Below are 6,000 nucleotides of genomic sequence, written 5' to 3'. Positions count from 1 at the left end.
TCTAGGTCCCGCCTGTGACTTGTCCCTCACCATACCAACCCAGCAACTATGCCTCGAGTCTCACAGAAGCCTGGGCACCAATGTCTGGAGAGAGGGGGAAGTGAATGCAGCCTGTAAAGAGTATCCTGGGGGAGGGGCAACTGTGGTGGCAGCCTGATCTACACATCAATTTCCAGAACAGCTAGAACTATGTAGTGAACCTCTGTCTCCAAAAAAAAAAAAAAAAAAATCAAAACAAAAGGAAGTAGTAACGTCATCTCTGTGATGGTAAAATATCTGTGTGTCTACACATGGGTGACGAGAACCTGGCACCTCTGAGCACTGTCTTTGGACTTCCTCTGAACTTATAATTATTTAAGGTTTAAAGGAGAGGGCTAGCAAGATGACTCAGTAAGAAATGGTGCTGGCCACCAAACTGACAACCTGAGTTCAATCCCCAGGACCCACCTGGTGGAAGAAAATAACTGAGTCCCACAAATTGTCCCACAAATGTCCACATGCGTGTTGTGGCGTGTGTGTGCACCAATACCCAAATGTTACCACTTTTTTAAAATAGAGTTTATAGGTAGAAGTGGAGGCATCTGGGTTGTTTCTTTGAGACTAATTAGAAAGACAGATGCTATGAACCATTAGTTATGGGTTTTTAGGTGGACACTAGTTCTTCTTTTCTGGAAGAGATGTGAACAACCTTGAGAACCTTCTGTGTTCTCCATTATTAAAACATGGCCCTGCTGTTCTGTATCAGATGGCAGAGTTTTGACTCCTCTGATAGCCCGCGGTTGGGTGAGTCAGGAAATACTTGTTGGGGTAGGACATGGGACACTCCCCTTTAAGCCAGGCATTCTGGAGGCAGAAACAGGCCGATCCTCCAGAAATCCAGGCCAGCTCAGTCTACTCTTCACAGAATTTTTGCATCTCTTTCCTAGGACAACTTTTTGGGGAGCTGGGAATGAGCCTGGCAGTGGTAATGTCATTCGTGCCCACTGGGAGGCAGCAGAGGACGGAGAATGGTTCCCAGCTCTGCGATGACACCAAGCTGGGATCTCTGGACCCTGCAAATAAAGAAAACCTTAAGGAGATCGTTTCGTCTGCTCACCGCCTTCGAGGTTGTAGAAGCGCCCCTGCCCACCCTTTCACCAAACATCTTCTTGAATGAAGTTACCCCGGAAGCCTGAATCTCCTTGAGTTACTCTGATACCAAACACCTGGCACCTGGCGAGAAACCATAAGCCTGTTTCTGCGCCCCCTGCCGCCCTGGCACAACTCTGCATCTGGTGCATCGTTCTTCGTGGCCACTAGGCGGAGGTGTGGGACCACCTGCCAGGAGCATCCAGTCCTCTGAAAGCAGCGGAGCTGGAGCTTACACAGTCTGGATGTCATCTCCTTACGCTGTGAGTGTGTGTGTGTGTGTGTGTGTGTGTGTGTGTGTGTGTGTGTGTGTGTGTGTGTGTGTGTGTGTGTGTGTTGCGAGCACGGCCACGTGCACACGCGCGCGCGCGCACACACACACACACAGCTGTCTACACAGCCCTGAACTGCCCCAGTATAGGGCAGGCAGGAGTTACAGGGTATAAACATCAGACCCCCTCAGAATAGGAGTCCTGGGTTCCTTTCTAGCCAGATTCTGAGCCTGGCCTATTTTGAGACCCTACCTGATGTCCAGTTCCAGACTATTTTTCAAAATGTATTGTGTGAAATGCCGGGTATCTCCCGGCCTAGGTGTTCAATATTCTACACACTGAACCAGGGCAATCTGAAATGTAAGCCTGAAAACCCAAGATAACTTACTTAGTTAAATCCCCTCTGTCTTTGTCGGTCATTTTTAAAGAATATAAATCAGATTCCATCATTCCTCTACCTGAGTCAGCCCAAGACCTCCCAGCAGGGCCTGAAAACCCCCACACCATCATCTGGCCCCACCTGACCTTCAATTGACCTCTGTCTCAACTCCTCGGGCTCCAAGTCAGACACTCCCACGTGCCACACTGCATTTGAGGTCCTCTCTGCCATCTACGATGCAGCCTCCCCACCCCCAGCTCCCAGAAGTCTGCATGGTCATCCCTTATTTCATGGCTCATCCACACCCCCACCCCCACCCCCACCCCCGCATTCTCAGGGCAAAGCTTTATCTCTTTCCCAGCAAGAACTTACCCTAGCTAATCTCTCTTACGGGTTGTTGTTCTTGTGTTGTCTCCCTACCTCAGAGAGAGCACCCCAAGGCTCCAGACTTTATCTTTTCATTGTGAGCCATTTGAAAGACCATCACTAAATGTCTGTTGAATGAATGCAGGACCTAGCAAATGTGGACACCTAAGAAGGATTCCGCTGGTGTCTGACCTTTGTCCATTTAATTCAATATGTATTGTGGTGCACTTGGCTGTGGCTACCGTGTGGAATTTCAGTATTGTGATTTATTGTCAGGAGTGGAGATATCGGCATAGACGGCCAGACCCAGGCACAGAGAAGGGAAAGGTTCCGCCATCCAGCCCTATACAGTCTTTTCCTTTCGCTGGTGGCTAGTGGACGTCATGCGAGCCAGGTCACCACGGAGGTGCTGCCCCAAAGGGGTGACCCATCCACCTACTCATTTTTCTGCGCGTATGTCTCCCAGATGTAGGAGGGTGGGAGTTACATTCACAACCACGTTCCTCTGACTTCCAAAGAGCAAGAGTAGCATGGAAATCTCCTGTCTGCCCCAGCTCCGGAGCAGCCTGGGGTTCCGGAGATCACCCACTGCGATCACCCGCCTGGGCGCCTGGAGGAATGACGCGCTCTGTGACTACCCACAGAGAGCGGAGGTGGAGGGGACATGGAGACACAGTAGCCAACTTACTGGGGGAGATGAAGAGGCTGACTTGCACAGGGTAATGGGGATTTGAGGCAGAGGGATGGCAGAGGGCAGTCGCCTCCCAGAAGATTCATTGAGATCCCCTCAGGGAGCTGCCCGCCCCCCAGCAGAGCTGAGAGCGCACTAGGGCATTTACACACTCCATGGGAGGAGGTTGAGTACAGGAGTTTCACGATTTACACACAGTGTTTGGACAGGAAGATTAAAGTTGGGAAGAGACGGTCCACGTACCAGCACTTGGGGGAGGGGGCAGAGGCGGGCGGATCTCTGTGAGTTGGAGGCTAGCCTGATTTATGTAGTAAGTTCCAGGACACCAGGGGCTACACAGTAAGACCCTGGACAGAAGAGGCTGGGCTGAAGAGAGAGACAGACACAGACACAGACAGAGAGACAGACAGAGAGAGACAGGAAAACAGAGAGAGAGAGAGAGAGAGAGAGAGAGAGAGAGAGTTAAGGATGGGGGCGGGATGTAGAGGATGGAAGAGCCTTAACCCTGCTCTTCTAGCAGAGTCTACACAGAACTTTTGTTCCCTCCCTCCGTCTTTACTCACTCTACACCTCTCTTCTTTCCTCCCTCTTTCCCTTTCTCTCTCTCTCTCTCTCTCTCTCTCTCTCTCTCTCTCTCTCTCCCCCCCCCCACTCTCTCGCGTCTCCAGGGACCGTCTCTCACATTCACTCTCCTTTCCTCTTTGATTTATGCTGCAGAGTGGAACGACCTTCCCTGACCTCATTTTCAAGTCGGTGCGAGCACACCCGGAGCCCGCACCGCACATTCCGGAGAAGGAAGAAGAAGCGCGAGCCACACTCACACACCCACACTCTCAACCATGGTGCACACCCGAGACACGGACTGCGGGACCCTGCCTAGGCCTCGAGTTCACTCCAGCTCTAACGTCATTTTGGACCCTGCAAGGGCTGTGGCCGCTCAAAGAATAGAACCTCATTAGCATCTTGCTTTGAATATCATTTGCATTTTATTCATCTCCTGTCAAAACGCTCAGAACACTTCCTCAGCCCTCAGTTTTTTCCTTCTGCTGGAAAGTCCTAGGCTCCCATCTCAAGCAGATTTCCTGGGGGCCCCATCCTTGCCGTCCTCGCGTGGCCACAGTCCCCACCCAAAGAGCTGATCTCTAGACGTCTCTGCAAGTTCCAGGCTCTGTCCTAAGAATGCTATTCTAAACCCTTACAGCATCCACTGAGCAAAGTACTCCGTGAGAGCCGAGGAGGAAACTGAGTTACAAAGGTGCCTTTGTCCGCCAGGTATTAGAACTAAACAATCAGGAACGATGAACTTAAATCCAAGAAAACAGGACGTTGAAACCAAAAGGCTTCGCCACTTGGCTGCCCGGCCTCCTGCAAGGTCAAAGCCTAAGACAACCACAGCAGAAGGTCTGTTTGCCTTCAAGGAACAAAGTCATCCTCATGCCAGCCACGACCCTTCCCCCAGCCCGGCCGCTGGGAGTGAGGGGTGCGGGGGGGGGGGTGTAGGACCAGAGCCCATTCCCAGCTCCCCCTTGTCGCCAGGCTGGCCCCTTGTCCTGACCCCTTTCCCAAGCGCAGGATCGGCCTGGTCCGGTCGCCTGGCTCACGGGGTCGTCTGTGTGCACTGGCTAGTTAAGAAAAATAAACACCGTTCCAAACTAAAGCCATTTCTTTCAAGCCGAGCTCCGCCGCCTGCCAGAGAAATGCAAACAGCGGGGGTGGGGCGGCCGGAGCTTGCCCCGGCCCCCGCGAGCGAGCTGCGGGTGGGAGGGCTGGGCCGGGTAACCTGAGCCTCCGCGCCGGCTCCCCGCGCGCTGCCCTCCGCCTGCCCCTTCGCCCCTGACCCCGCCGGAGACGCGCCCGCCCTCTGCGTCGCCCCCCCAACCGGGACCGGACCCTGGCCAGCACTGTCAGGCGCCCAGAGTTGCCCTCTTCCCCCAGCGCGTTCAGCACGGGGGAACCCCCATCACTATGGGTCACCCCTGGGCCCCCCCCCCAGCCTTGCTGCCACCTGGCTCCCATCAGCAACACTCTCCTGCTGTGGCCGCACACCAGGTCTAAGTACTAGGGTCATTAAACGCCAAAGAGAGAAAGGGAGGTGACAGGAAGCCTAACAAGGTTGGGGACCGCTTCTAGACGTGCCCCCGCAATGGAGAGGGACACGGAGGGTCAGGGAGGCACGGAAAAAGGCTCGGCCTGGCACAGCCTGGCCACCATGGGTCGGACCAGGGCAAAGTTTTAGCTTATAACCGAGAGTATTCAACCAAGGGTGAACCAGGCTCGCAGCCAGGCTCGCTTTGAGAGTAGTTTATTCAAGATCTTAAAAAAAAAAAAAAAAAAAAAAACAGGGTTCGGGCCACCAGGGGGAGGATGTCCCCAGGCCGCTCCGAACTCCGCTGGGAGGAAGGAATTGTAAGTCACCGTGGACGCGACAGCGCCACCCTCGTTTGTCTTGGTTCTAGAGAGGCCAGCCGCTGCATGTGCGTGAAGACTGCGGGGAAAGAGTTGAGAACCTGGAATCTTAGCATGATCGAGTCACCTACTCCGGGAGATGATCGTGGGCCTAGCGATCTCGCCTGTCTGTCGTAGAGGCACCGTGGGATCCCCCACGCCCTCGCTTCCCTAAGGGCTACCGTTGAAGCTCTGCGGAACCTCAAGGCCTAGAGGATGAGAGAGTCGGCGGTGCGCCCGCATCGTTCGAATTCCTTCTCGGCGAAACGTGGACCAAGCTGATGGCTTGAGAAAAGTTTGGGTGTGAAGCTCCTGCTGGCTTCGGGTCACTTTCACTCCCCCAGAGTCTGTAGCCCGTATCTGACCACCTGTCCTAAGTATTGTCTCCCAGCGGGGGCTTTCTCCTTCCTCAGCTCCTTGTCTAAGTTGAGGGCCAAGTGTTTTCCCGAGATGCTGAGCGCACAGGCGTTCCTGCACGTTTCTGGGCTCGCTCCCTGGTGGTCCCTGCACCTGCCTTAGGTTAAGGGGCGCATCTTGCTGGCTGCCGAGACTCAAGACTCCTCGGCAGTCCTAAACCTTGACTTTTCTGTAGTCTCCTGAGCTGTACAGTGTAACCAGAACTCGTCAGGCAGGCGGGCGCGCACCTTTCCAGCACATATGTGCCCTGAGCTTTAGGGATTCCCGTCCTTGTACTTTGGTTAAGGGAACAGATGTGAGCC

This window comes from Mus caroli, chromosome 17 (genome assembly GCF_900094665.2).
Source record: "Mus caroli chromosome 17, CAROLI_EIJ_v1.1, whole genome shotgun sequence".
Lineage (NCBI taxonomy): Eukaryota > Metazoa > Chordata > Mammalia > Rodentia > Muridae > Mus > Mus caroli.
Note: the sequence above shows the minus strand (reverse complement) of the source record.